Source organism: Dermacentor silvarum, chromosome 5 (genome assembly GCF_013339745.2).
Source record: "Dermacentor silvarum isolate Dsil-2018 chromosome 5, BIME_Dsil_1.4, whole genome shotgun sequence".
Classification (NCBI taxonomy): domain Eukaryota; kingdom Metazoa; phylum Arthropoda; class Arachnida; order Ixodida; family Ixodidae; genus Dermacentor; species Dermacentor silvarum.
Window position 1 is genome coordinate 172744740 of NC_051158.1, and position 14732 is coordinate 172759471.

At 48.4% G+C, this 14732-nt stretch overlaps 1 pseudogene; it reads left to right on the forward strand.

Moving 5' to 3' along the window:
* Positions 1–5702: 5702 nt before the first annotated feature.
* On the forward strand, positions 5703–10931 carry LOC119453915 (uncharacterized; annotated as a pseudogene).
* Positions 10932–14732: the final 3801 nt, after the last annotated feature.

A 14732-nucleotide genomic window follows, 5' to 3' on the forward strand; every position in this document is an offset into this window, starting at 1 on the left:
GGTTTGCCACTCCCCTTCGCCTCCAACGGACTCACTAGTTAGACTCACCCTGGATCCTTTTGAACCTCGCTCCTGTCATTTGCTCTATCGCCGTTCCGTCTGTGTGGGGGGCCCTGTAGCGCCCACCAATGCCGCAGCGCAGAGCGCTATGGTCGGTGTTGGTGGGCACTACAGACCCTGCCTGTGTTCGGCGCGTTGAACGTCACGACAGATAGCTGGGCGACAAATGCGAGCGCTAAGCTACTTTTACCACGTGACGTCTCCCACAGTGTATACTATCTGCCAGCACAATAAACAGGGGTTCTTTCCTTTCGTCACCTAAAGCGCAGCTCGTCGACTGTTTATTCCAACACGCATACGCATTGCACTCATATGCAGTGTCACCACATGGTGTCAGAAGTGGGTGTTGGTCAACTATCTTTTGCTGAGGCCGTGGGCGGCAGCATTTCCAGAAAATTGCAAACAAGCCCACAACGATAATCACGGGGCTCCAGCAGCCACCACCGCTGGACTTTGACAAAACGTCAGTGGCCGGCGTAGATCAACCACTTCGATGACTACTGCTTCGCCACAGCTCTCAACGAACGTTCAGGAGAGGCCCAGGTACGCACGCTACTTTACACAATGGGACGCCAAGCCCGCAAAGTCTTTGCTACATTTGGGCTGACCAATGAAGAAGCAAAAAGTTATGATGTCGTGAAGCAGAAGTTCGACAGTCATTTCGTCAAAGAGCGGAACATTGTGTATGAAAGTGCCTGCTTTCACAGACGCCAGCAACAGCCAGAAGAATCGGTGGATCAGTTCGCAACCACACTTCACGTGCTGGCAGACCGCTGCGACTTCGGGGATATGAAGAAGAGACTCGTCCATGACAGGTTTGTCGTCTGTCTCCAGGACGCGCAACTATCTGAGGCCTTGCAGATGGATCCGCAGCTGACACTGGCTACAGCGCTGGCCAAGGCTCGCCTCAAGGAAACCGTGCGACAGCAGCAGCAGAGCCTTCGACCGGAAGGTGTTCATATCGGGAGCCCACCAGAACTTCAGGGCCAAGGCGCCATTGTGGACGCCGTGGGTCACCAGAAACGCCCGCAGCACAATGGGGGACGGTGCACCTACTGCATCAGCGACGTGCACCCGAGGTCCACGAGCCCAGCCAAAGCTTCCAAGTGCCACTACTGTGGTAACGAAGGACATTTTGCGAAAGCCTGCCTCAAGAAAGTTGGGTCAGCGCAATGAAAGGTACGCGTCTCGGCTGTCGAACATGGTACCAGAGAAACTTTCATTGGCGCGATTCACGCGGCCGGGAAAGCGCGCTATGTGCATGTTCTGATAAACTCTGTGCCTATCCTTGCTAAAGCTGATTCGGGTACAGAAGTGTCGGTTCTACCTTCTACATTTCCAGGATTGCCCACCCACCTGGATAACGCAGACGAGGTACTACAGGGGGCTGGCAGCAACAAGATCAATGTTCTAGGCAAATTTGTCACAGAGATTGCGTGGAAAGGAAAGAACCCCTGTTTATTGTGGTGGCAGATAATATACACACTGGGAGATGTCACGTGGTAAAAGTAGCTTGGCGCACGCAGTTGTCGCCCAGCTAGCTATCGTGTCGTGGCTAGGCATGGAATCCCCGAGTGCGTGGCACGGTGTAAAAAATACCGTATTTTCGAGCATATAACCCGCCCTTGCATATAACCCGCACCCCTAACTTTGAACTCCACGAAAAAGAAAAAATAACCTCGCGTATAACCCGCACGCTTATCCGAAAAAATGAGGACTAGGAAGTTACAACTATGCGCAGCCATCATTTTGTTCTCAAAACAAATTTATTTCAAAACGACTGCTGCAACGTTGTCAGCGCTGTTGTCCGATTCATTGCTGCCATCCGAGGCTTCGTCGCCGCTCTCGAAGACGTAATCGTCTTCGGAACCATCTCGCAGCAGCTCTGTTGCCGATTTCTTCAACAGCAGCTAAGATCTTAAGTTTCTCTTTCACAGTCAACGACTGCCTCCGAGACACATTCATGATGCCTAAGGCTGGCCAACTGTGCAAACTGGGCGTGCGAAAAGCATGCAAAAAGCACAGAACACCCATACCGAAAAGCATTTTTCTTCCTCTATGCCGGAAAGCGTCTAACCAGACTATGAAAGTGGATCAGGCAATAACCTGTGTTGGCCTCTTATTGGCTTAACACACGTCAATGTCGATAGGCATGCGGACAATGCGGACTCTGCATGGCAGGCCGCGCGTTGCCATGAAGCCGACCCCCACCCCCTCCCTTTGCGAATATTCGCAGAACCCGCACCCCCACTTTTTAAGCCCTTTTTTTTTTTAATTTTTGGTGCGGGTTATATGTGAGAAAATACGGTACTTTAGGTGAGAGAATGACGTGGAGGGAGCGCTTTGTGGGGAGAGGCAGAATGAGTTCTCGTTCCGCCGCGCACTGAACTCAGGACCACAGGTATCGCCCGTATCACGCCACGTGCAGCGAAGGTCGCGCATCGCACGCTAGTTTCTTTTGTCGGCTTGTCGTTGTTGTTGTTTTTTGTGCGGTTTTTCGAAACTGTGTTCATGGCCAGGTGTCTGTGCGCGGAGGAAGAATGGGCAAGTGCTTTGTGCCGTTTTGCAATATTGGCTACAAATCTTGCAAGGAAATGTACGTGCTTTTCACGCCGCCAGCTAACGAAGAAAGGCTTCAGGCATGGAGGCAGGCGATACCATGAAAAGACCGCGTGCTGCAAAGAACGGATCATGTGTGCGAGAGACACTTTGCTCCCCATTTTATCCTAAAGACTTGGTCCGCAGAGATATTAACGGTCATGTTTTAATGTCGGGGAAAAGGAGAGCCGGGCTTGCCAAAGACGCTCTGCCGTCTATTTTCGATGGTGCGCCGGGCTACTTGTCAAAAAAGATTAAGAACCCTCGAAAAAATATGGCAGATGTGTGGCGAGCTGTCCTGCACATCTGTGCGCAGAAAACTTTGTGAAGAGTCCCAACCTCATTCGCTTGCAGAAAGTGCATTACCACAGCAAAGGGCTGCTGAAGCAAACAATGACGTTGGCGACGCTACTGAAGCCCAAGCTGGGTATTCTAATAAGTCAGCATTTGATGAACTCTTCACCTCGGCTTCAAGCATGTGCCTTCCATCTTCATCGTCGGCAGTCTATCGAATTGATACGGACGGGCTTAGGGATGTTTTGTTTGCCGATGCTTCTGTGCTTCACGCTAGCTGTGATGGACCCGATGTGCCGTTTAACCGAAAGTCTGTGCATGTCAAAAGCGACATGACTGTGCAAGTGTTTATTTTTGGTAAGCCTGTTGCATCTGGTGATGTAGGCATCAGTTCGCTTGCTACATCTGTGTGCGAAGTTGAAGATACAGTACGAGCAGTGGCCAATTTAGATGTTTGCTCTGGAGGGCCAAATTTGAAAGATTTTCCTAATGTCACACCTCAATGCGCTTACATCAACTGTCAAAGGAAATGGAGACACAACAAATGCTCACTGGTATTACCTGGTAGTGCCATTTGTCGGTCATGCAGAGCATTGGCTGACACTTTGAGGATACATAATGACCGACAGATTGCAAGAGCTCGACAGAAGCAACCACTTAAGTGCATCAGGCTTTCTGTGATGCCTTCTGCAAAAGAGAAGCTTGACGCCCTGCGGAAAGCGAAAGCCGCATTGCAGCAGTCACGTGCACGACTGATGAAGCGCAACCAACTGCTAGCAAAAGAACTTCAGAACAGCAGAAAAGAAATAATGAAGCTGTAGCATGAAGAAGTCAGAGATAAGCTTCAAAGGCTTGATATTCCCCCAATGCAGCTTGTTCTCCTGGAAGAATGTATCTCCGCTGCTAGAGCAACAAGTGCAAAGAGCAGAAGGTACTCCGACTAGTGGCTGCTGCTGTGCCTCTTGATGCATATTAGAAGCCCCGCTTCTGACCCCTTTCTGCGAAACAACGAGGTGTTACCTTTGCCATGTATTTCCACGATAAGGAAATACATTAGCATGGTGGGCCTGAAATGTGGCTTTGACGATGAGTTTTTCACAGCTCTCAAGGTTAAAATCTCCAGCAAGGCGGCCTTTCAGCACAGAGGAATGCTCATCCATGATGAAATTCAAGTCAGGAAACAAATGTCTGTAAACTCAAAAACGATGACTTATGCTGGTCTCGTTGATCATGGCGAGGTCACAAAAATGAGTTGGCTGATCACGGACTGGTTTTTGCATTCTCACCATTTGGTAAGAATTACTTGCAGCCAATAGCAGTGTTCGCTTCAAAAGGTCCGGCGAAAGGGACACTTTTAGCCCAGTTACTGCTTCAATGCATTGTGCGCTTAGAGCAGGCTGACGTTATCATTGATGGTGTTGTTTGCGACGGTGCATCCACTACTAATAGGGCGAAGTGGAAGACGTTAGGAGTCAGCGGTGCTAAAGGGCGTGTGGTTAATTCCTTTGAACATCCATCAGATCCATCAAGAAGAGTGTATGCGATAGCAGACGTGCCTCACCTTCTCAAGTGTATTCGAAATCGCTTGCATAACAAGAAAATCCTCCAGAGGAAGGGCAAGCTTATAAAATGGTCATGCTATGATGCCCTGTTTGTAGCAGACACGAAAAATGCTGGAGAGCTTCGACTGTGTCCAAAGCTCTCTTACAATCATGTTAACCCCTCAAACATGCTCCGCATGGGAGTTAAGCTGGCCACCCAAATTTTCAGCAGGACTGTCGCAAAGGGATTGCAGTTTTACACATGTCGAGGAGCACCGCGGCTGTATGATGTCGAGCCTACTGTGGAATGTACACTTCTGCTAAATGATCTATTTGATACCCTCAACCGACGCTTTCCGGCTGAGGGACTGACACCAGGATGCAAGGATTTCGACGTCTTTATCAAGGCATCTGAATGGCTTGATGACTGGGAGGAAGAAGTGCTGTGGGGTGACATACACAAGGACGTCTTTCTAACGCAGCCTACAGCTTATGCATTGCGGGTTACACTGAAGTCGGTAAGGGAATTGTCATGGTACCTTCTGGAGCACTGTGGCTTTAAGTATGTACTCACAGCAAAAATGAACCAGGACCCATTAGATTGCTTCTTCGGTATCATCAGACAAGCAGGCGGACACAATGAGCATCCTACTTTCCCAACTTTTTTACAACTTTACCGCATGCTGTCACTCTATTCCCTGCTCAAACCACCACGCTTCGGAAACTGTGTAGCGCCAGAAAAGGGGCAGTCTGCCTTTATTACTCTTGTCGACTTTAGGGAGATATTTAAGTCCTCAGCCGCACAGCGCACGGACAAACTCGAAGAGCTGAAAGAGAAGCTGGATGGCTTAGTAAGCATCGGAACGTGGGAGTGTGACGAGGTATCCGAACATGATTGTTCAAATGCCACTGTTGTTGAGTGCATCATCTATTATGTGACAGGATTTGTAGCGAGGAAGTTGAGCAAAGAAGCATCCTGTGCTTCTTGCAAGCAAGCTCTTGCAGGTAAAACGGGCATTGATAAAGCTCCCGAAGCAGACTTGGTGAACTGCAAGATGAGAGGTCATTTGACACACCCCCACATGCATCTCTATCTCCTCTTCAAGGCAGCTGAGGAACATTTCTCAAAGTTTGCAAGTGAGAGGGACGTTTATGACAAAACAACAGGTGCTGTTCTGGAACAATTTGATTTTACATTTCCTTGTGCTCTCCATAGAGAAAATATGCTAGCCAAGCTGCTGCAATACTACATATTTGTTCGTATGCGCCAGTATTGTCGACAGCTCCAGAATAATGAAACGAAGAAAAGCCAGGATTTGCGAAAAATGTCTAAGCTTGCGTGAAACTTTTTGACCCAACGAGCGCATGTCTTGTATTTTTGTCTTGTATTATTTATAATGTATAACTATGCTTTCTGTGAATCACTCTTTGTGTTCAAAAATGTCAGTGCCGTTTTGAATATTTTGTCATGTCAATAAATTTTCATGCGGTCACGCAGTAACCATGCTGCCACTCGTGCTTTATTTTATTATCTTGTGACAAGTTATCATGCAACGACGAATCACGCACCGTCCGCATGAGCTTGGATGCTAGTTCGCATACCCTTCTTCACAGCAATAGAAAAAAAAATATGTGAGATTTATTTTCTTTTTTCAGAAGCAAGGACCCGTAAGACCGAGATACTCCTGAAACCAGTACCTGCGCACTGTTGGTCAATTCAAGTTTAGGCATTCAATGCCATAAAGTTTCAAATGTGGACATCAGATGCCGCCCACTGCGGGTTTCTGAATTAATTTCGAGCGCTAGGGGTTTCTTAGATGTGTAAGAAATCAAAAGAAACAGGCTTTTCTTGCATTCCGCTCTTTTCGGAATGTAGTCGCCGCAGCCACGAAGGCGTGACAGTACTCTCGAGCGGTTGGCTTCAGCGGATGAATGAATTCACTGAACATGATAAGAGAGCGAGAAGTCTTGCACTAAATATTTCAGACACCGTTGCATTCGAGATATTAGCTATGTGCACGCTTATGAACGAGAAGAGCTGCAAGAGTAGCAAGCGGGCTCCCGGCCGCGAGGCTGCTGGCGACGTTGATCCCGGCTCACCGGGTCCGAAGTTGGTAGCACCATCTCCCGGGCTGCTTGCGAAGCAGAACATAGTCGCGGAGCGGGTAGCCGCGGCTTCTGCTCACCTAAAGTATTTCTTACACCGTGGTGCGTGGTGACCGACAACGGTCCTCAGTTCGTGGCTACTGAGTTTGAACAGTTTGCTGTGTCATACGGGTTTCGCCATGTCACCATGAGTCCGAGGCACCCGCAGGGCAACGGGGAAGTAGAGCAAATGGTTCAGACGGTTAAGCACCTCCTTCTAAAGTCTAAAGACCCTTACCTGGCATTGTTGCCTTACAAGTCGACGCCCGGCATTCTTGGGGTCAGTCCTGCGGAAATACTTATGGCTGGCGACTGAGAACAAGAGTCCTAATGCTACCACATCATCAAAATCCGGGAAAAAGCAGCCCGAAAGAAGTCGTGGCCAGCGACCAGAAGGTCAGGCGGCGGAAATGCTGCTACTCCAACTGACGTCATCGTGCCAGACGGCTTCCCAAGCTAGAAGCAGGTGACCTGGTCTGGGTGACAGACATGCAATCCAAGGCCACAGTCCTCGCACCAGCACCGAAACCGCAGTCATATGTAGTGCGAACAAACAACGGCGTTAACCTCCGCCGAAACAGGAGAATGCTTAACCGTCTCCCAGAAGAAAGGACGCACATGGAAACTACAGAAACTTACGAATTTCCAGAAAACAGAGAGCAGCTGAGCGTGGCACAATTGGCTCATAGCCCAGATGGCTCGACTGCAACAGATTCAGCGGTGCCTCCGACTTGCACTGTGGCCAATAGTGACCCCACTAGCACTGTAACGCGGTATGGTAGAGTGGTGAAGAAACCCAAGCCACTGGGCTTTGATGAGTAGTGGTTTGGTGTTTTGTTTCTTCTAGTACTACGTATATTCTCTACCATGTATCTGCGAATGTTCCTGTGTGATGAAAAAACCCATAAGATTGGGCTTTGATGAAAGGTTTGGTGTTTTTTTTTTCTAGTACTACAACATATATTCTCTACCATGTATGTGCGAATGTTCCTGTGCTTGAAAAAGAGGGATGTGCTGTTATCGCCTGCCTGTGTTCGGCGTGTGACGTCATGACAGATAGCTGGGCGACAACTGCATACGCCAAGCTACTTTTACCATGTGACGTCTCCCAGAGTGTATACTATCTGCCAGCACAACAAACAGGGGTTCTTTCCTTTCGTCACCTAGAGCGCAGCTCGTTGACTGTTTAATCCGACACGCATACACGTTGCACTCGTATGCAGTGTCACCACAGGGACGACGGCACGGCTCCTCAGCCGCCGTCACGTCCTCCTACAGAGTCAAGCGGTTGTACTTGTTCGAGACATGGTAAGCACGCTTCCTTCCTGACAACACTTTCACAATATTGCACCCTTTTGGTGCTGCAAGATTCCATGGAACTACGACTAAACCAGATGCAGCAACTTATCGCTCTTCTGTCGATTCTCTACCCTTCAGGATCTGTCACCAGCCTCATCCAACGAAAGGCAGCCTCTTCAGAAACTTCGAGCCAAGCTCAGGTGGCTCAGTGACCGCAACAAGAGGCTACAAGGACTGCTGCTTCAACGCCATTGCATGAAGACCACTGCCGAACTGGTAGAGAGCCTGCGTGAGTATTTACCTCCAGCTGTTGCTGCTTTTGTCGAAGCCCAGCTAAAGATGCGTAATGGCAGCTGGTTTGGCCGTCGATGGTGCAGCCAAAATAAAACCTTTGCTTTAGGTTTATACTTCCACAGTCCAAAAGGTTAGATATTGTAGGACACTCCAAAGACTTCCATCTGTTAGGTCTCTGCAGCTGTGGCTTGCACACCGACCACTGAGGGTTGGGTTTTACCTTGAAGATTTTGATTTGATCAGCAAACGAGCAGCGCCTTTTCCAAGGCAAGACAGGGCTTGCACTATAATTTTTGATGAGATGCATGTCAGAAAGGAGCTGTCATATAACCCAGTGTCCGACAGAGTTGAAGGCTTTGAAGAGTATGGTGCAGTACAAGGTCCAAATCTCGCAAACAAGGCCCTTGTGTTCATGTCTAAAGGAATATGCACACCGTGCAAGCAGCCTCTTGGTTATTTCATTGCAGATAAGGCAGAACCTGCAACTGCTCTGCATGACCTTTTCAAATGCCACAAAATGTTGGTTGGAGCTGGATTGCAGCCTGTGGCTGTGGTTTGTGATCAGGGGAACCAAAATGTTTCTTTGTTTTCAAACCTTGTAACCCCTGAAAAGCCGTACTTAAATGTCAATGGTGAACCGCGTTTCTTTATTTTTGATCCACCACATTTGCTCAAATGTTTACGTAATATGTTGTTCAAATACAACTTCAGGGTAGGCAGTGACACAATTAAAAGCTCGTGCATACGACAGGCTTATGATAGGGATCGAGAAATGCAAATTCGGTCCATTCCTAAGTTGAGTGCCCGGCGCTTTAATTTGACTTTTGCTTCCAAGATTTCGGTGAAACTTGCAGTACATGTATTCAGCAATCATTGCGCCGCTGCATTGTGCACGCAGGTAACATTCCAGCAATTGCCAGCAGAGGCTATCCACGCAGCCAGATTTATTGAGAGGATCGACAGGCTCTTTGATAGTCTAAATATTTCACAGAAGTAGGGAAAGTCTCCATATGCATCTGCAATGTGTGCAGGATCTGTGCATAAAGAGTTTTTGGAGGAGTGCATTGCAGTTTTCGAGAATATCAAAATTCCAGGCTGTGCACGGCAGCCTCTTTGCATCCATGGCTTCTGCCAAACTATGAGGGCTTTGCTGCTGTTATGGAACCACCTGGCGTCTAGCTATGGTTTGGCATACCTCCTTACCAGACACCATAACCAGGATGCGCTTGAAAACACCTTTGCAATAGTTAGGTCAAAATCTGGAACGAACTGCAACTCGTCTTGCTGGCAGTTTCAGGCGGCATTTAGACATCTTTTAGTTAGTAACCTTTTCAAACTCTTGGAAAGCAGCAACTGTGCTGAAGACATGTCTAGTGTTCTGGCCACTCTCCCAGCTTGTTTTTCTAAATTTGCTCCTTCTCTCTGTACACCTACACCTTTGCCAGCTGCAGCAGTTCTGCCTTATGATTCTCCATCTTTAATGGAAGAGGACAACATTGTCTATTTTGCAGTCTGGCTTGCCTTTAAGTTTATGAATGGCCACAGGTGTGCTACAGGGTTGTGTAAGTGTGAGTTGAGGCAAGAGAATGCAGCCTTTACCGATCAAAGCCAAGTTTTCTTGTACTTGAGTGTGAAAAAATCTGGAGAAGGTGACTTTGGGATCCTGTCAGTTCCTGCACCCTCCTTTGTAGCATTCATCAATGCTTGCGAGCAGCTTTTTATCGCATCTGCCTCCGATATTATGGGAAAAGAACATGTAGGGCATGATCTGTGCTTGTTACTTCGTGCCAACGTAGAAAAATTGCTAACTGTGTGTGGTGATGATGTTTATGATGGTTTGTTTGCCCTGTTCATCAGGGTGAGGCTGCATTGGCTTGCGCGCAGAAAAAATCTTGAACTCCACAGTGAAACCACTAAACGGAAAGCTACAAAGCAAGCATTGAGGCTACGCAGTTAAAAAAGGATGCAATTCCCCAGCTACTGGCTGAATGTTTTGTGAAGTTGCAAGCTATTTTCCAGTGTGTGCAACAGATCTGTTTGGGCTGGTTTAAGGGCTGGAAATGTTTTTTCTGGTTCACAGCCTGGCTATATATTCTAATTTTTTTTTCCTTGTGGATTTTGCTTTACTAGGATGTGACATGGTTGCTCACAGGGGCAATGGTTTAACAATGCAGCATCTTTCATCCTTCATTCCACTATTACGGTACTTTAAAGCAATGTACAACCTTTTCAAGTGTCCCCTATGTACTTGTGCACTATTGTCGTATAAAACTCCATTCCTATAAATCGAATGCCTCCCAAAGGAGACCCTCCTGGCAATGAATTCAACTGGTTTCCGTGATGTTGGGGTCAATCTTTCCACCTTCCTGCCCCCTGCAGTTTCGTGCTGACAGGTATAACTAAATGAACCGTGTCTTCATAACTACCACTCAGCACCATTGGCTACAAAGCCACCTTTAAACAGGCTTGCTGCATCTCCTTTGAGTTTTTAGCAGGATCTTTTGCAGCACAACGAGACGACAGAAAAAGAATGCAGAAAAGCGCTTAAGCTTTATCTGGCTATATTGTAACATACAGTACGGTGATATATGCTTTACTGCCATGTGAATGTCCTTGCATTTCACTGTAGGGTGTACTTCATGTATGCTTTAGTTTGATTAGAATTGGTTCAACATACTCTGGTTATCGACCAGAAGCAGGTGTGGAGGTTGTACGTGTCGTGTCATGGGAACTCTTGACACTTTCCAGAGAGGGCACCACATACCTGTTGGGACCCCCACCGCTAGGAAGGCTGGGACGGCTACAAGAGGACTCAGGGACAAAGACAACATGCCGTAACAATAAACGGGTCATTCATCCGTACTCGTAAAACCTGACGTCTCTCAATCTTCCTCCAACCCCTCGACAACGTGACATGGTGGCAGCGGTAAACAAGAAGTCGCCTAGCACCCGGTGAGAGCCACGAAACGACCAACATGCCAGACGGAAGGGAAAACGACGCTCAACAAGCAGCAGCAGCGGGCCGTCAAAATGGCACCAGCTTTTTCAACCCGTTCGCCGTCGAACTACCAGAGAAGTTGGATTTCCGAGACCCAAATGACTGGAAACGTTGGGTCGCAAGATGGGAACGCTATCGCATTGTGTCGGGACTTCACCTTCATGATGTAGAAACACAGGTGAACACGTTCGTGTAGGCGATGGGGAAGGAAGTCGAAGACGTATTGGTGTCACTAAGCCTAACAGACGCCGACCTCGCGGACTACGCAACAGTGAAAAACAAGTTCGAGGGACACTTCATACCGTGCACAAACGTCATTTTCGAGAGGGCCAAGTTCAATTGCCGTAAGCAGGAAGCAAACGAGTCGGTCGAATCGTTTATCACAGACCTGAACAACCTCGCTGAAACGTGTGAATACGGTTCACTGAAAGACGACCTCATTCGTGACCGGTTGGTTGTAGGACTTTTGGACCTCGGTCTAAGTGAAAAGCTGTAACTAGACTCGAAACTCACATTTAAGTCTGCAGGGAAAATTGCACGGAACTCCGAATTCGTCAAAAAGCAACAGAACGAGCTACGCGACGGAACGGAACGCGGTGCTGCAGTCGAGGAGCTGCGACGGTCAAAAGAACGCCGCAACCATGGAGGCGCGCAACGGAAACCAGCCAAACCTCCAGTGCTGCACTTCGAGGGACGAAATTTGTGCAAGTGGTGCGGCAGCACACAGCAGCATTCCAAGAAGCAGTGTCCAGCCTTCGGAAAGCAGTGCAACAACTGTGGGAAAATTGGTCACTATGCAACATTATGCTTGTCGGGACGCCAGCAACTGACAGGGCAAACGGCATTTGGATCAAAAACCAAGAAATTAGGGACAGCAAACACGGAGGAAGTGTTTCTTGGTGAGGTCAGCGAGACAGACACCCTTGAACCTTGGTTTATCATTGCACTTGTGAACAGTCGTCCTGTTTGCTTCAAAGTCGACACAGGAGCAGACGTGAGTGTAATCCCTACTTCGCAGCATGACAGCAGCCGCATGCAGACTGAAAACTCCTGACAAAAGACTTTTCGGACCGGGCAGAACACCCATCGAAACAAAGGAAATGTTCAGTGCAACAATCGCATGGCAAGGCAAGTCTGTTCAGCAACAGGTTTTTGTAGTTGAAGGCTTACAAACAGCTCTATTGGGACGACCAGCCATACGTGCTCTCGACATACTGTCACAGCTGGAGGCAGTTGAGGCCAACAAACAAACCGAAGCAAGAAGCATGGTGTCCCCCGAGGCAAGACCAGAGTTCTGCCAACTCTTCACAGGACTTGGTGAAATGAAAACTGTCTACAAGGTGACACTCAAAGCAAATGCTACGCCTTATGCAGTGACAATGCCTCGACGAGTAGCTGTTTCACTCCAGCCTAAAGTCGAACAAGAACTACAGAGAATGAAGGATCTTGGAGTGATCCAGCAGGTTTACCATGCGACACCATGGTGTGCACCTATGGTCATTGCATCGAAACAGAATGGAGAGATCAGAATCTGCATTGACTACACTGAATTGAACCGCCAGCTGATCCGGGAAAGGATCATCATGCCTACAGTTGAAGAAAACTTGGCGAAGCTGGCCAATGCAAAAGTTTTCAGCAAGCTCGATGCAAATTCTGGCTACTGGCAGACACCTCTCGCACCAGAGTCCCAGGACTTGTCCACATTTATCACGCCGTTTGGGAGATTTCAGTTCCTGCGATTACCTTTTGGCATTGCGACAGCGCCAGAGTTCTTTCAGCGAGAAATGCTTCGCATTCTTGAGGGACTCCCTGGAATAGCATGCCAGCAGGATGACGTCGTCGCTTTTGGGAAGAACCAGGTGGAGCACAATGCAAATCTCACAGCAGTGCTTCAGAGGCTCAAGGACGCAGGAATGGCCCTAAATCCACGCAAGTGTGAATTCACCAAAAGAAGAATCAAGTTTCTCGGGCACATATTGAATGAAGTGGGTATCGCTGCTGACTAGGAGAAAACTGAAGCCATCAGAAAGATGCCACCGCCAGAGAACACCACTGAGCTCAGGTCGTTCCTGGGCATGGTCAACAAGCTGGCAAAATTTCTCCCAGGACTGGCCGAGAAGACGAAACCTTTGCGAGACCTGCTGCTGGATGAAGCAGTATGGGTTTGGCACCAGACTCAACAAGAAGCCTTCGATCGGGTAAAGGATGACCTAACGACAACACCAGTGTTGTGCTACTACGATCCACAAAGGCCTCTGACTACATCAGCTGGTGCCTCTTCCTATGGCTTGGGAGCTGTTCTGCTCCAAACAAATGACGGCAAGCGGCAGCTAGTGGCATATGCTTCCAGGGCAATGACAGCGACAAAACAAAAGTATGCTCAGGTGGAGAAGGAGGCACTTGCCATAACATGGGCGTGTGAACGTTTCAGGATGTATGTGCTCGGTCTGCAGTTCAGCATAGAGACTGATCACAAACCCTTGATGCCTTTGTTCTCAACAAAACGCATTAACAAAATGACACCACGACTGCAGCGATTTCGCATGCGTGTGCTTGAGTATGAATTCACGATTTCACACATACCAGGAAATGACATGCACACAGCTGATGTCTTGTCGCGCAAACCGCTGCAGTGCTCCGGCAAACACCTTGCATCCGTCATAGAAGAGTATGAACTTCTGACCATTGAGCAGCTGCCAACATCAACTGAGATGTTGAACAGGACCAAGGTCGAGCTGCAAAAAGATGCAACGACATCACTGGTCATGCACTACTGCACTACCAAATGGCCCAAAACAGAAATGCTGGCACCTGAGGTGCGCAAGTATGCAAGTGTGGCCGATGAACTGTCTGTCGTACAGGGACTCCTACTTCGGGGCACAAGGATAGTCTTTCCCCCTTCATTACGCAAAGAAGTTCTGCAGCGACAACACACAGGACACCAAGGTGTTGCGAGATGCCGAGCAAGAGCACGGGAGTCTTCGTGGTGGCTAGCAATTAGCCATGACGTTGAAACGCATGTGAGGAGATGCCCAACCTGCACAATGCAACGTCCTGTGGCAAACGAAGAGTTGCTTCAGACACTGCTCCCAGAACGCCCGTGGCAAGTGGTAGGCAAAGACGTGTTCCACCACGAAGGGAGGAACTACATAGTAGCTGTTGACTATGTAGAGCTTTGTGGGACACAAACCAAACATTTTGTGCAGTTCCTTAGTAATTTGTTCGCTCGCTATGGCATTCCGGACATTTTGAGGTCCAACAATGGCCCGCAGTACAGCTCACTCTAGTTCCTGCAATTTATGAGCAGTTGGGGTGTAAGACATGTGACCTCCAGCCCACATTAGGCGCAAAGCAATGGCGAAGCTGAGAGAGCTGTCCAGACTGCCAAGAACATCATCCGTAAATCCACGAATGTTGCGGAAGGCCTTCTTGCCCAGAGAGCTACACCTGGACCCGAGGGTTATTCGCCAGCTGAGCTTCTCATGGGCCGCAAGCTCAAAACA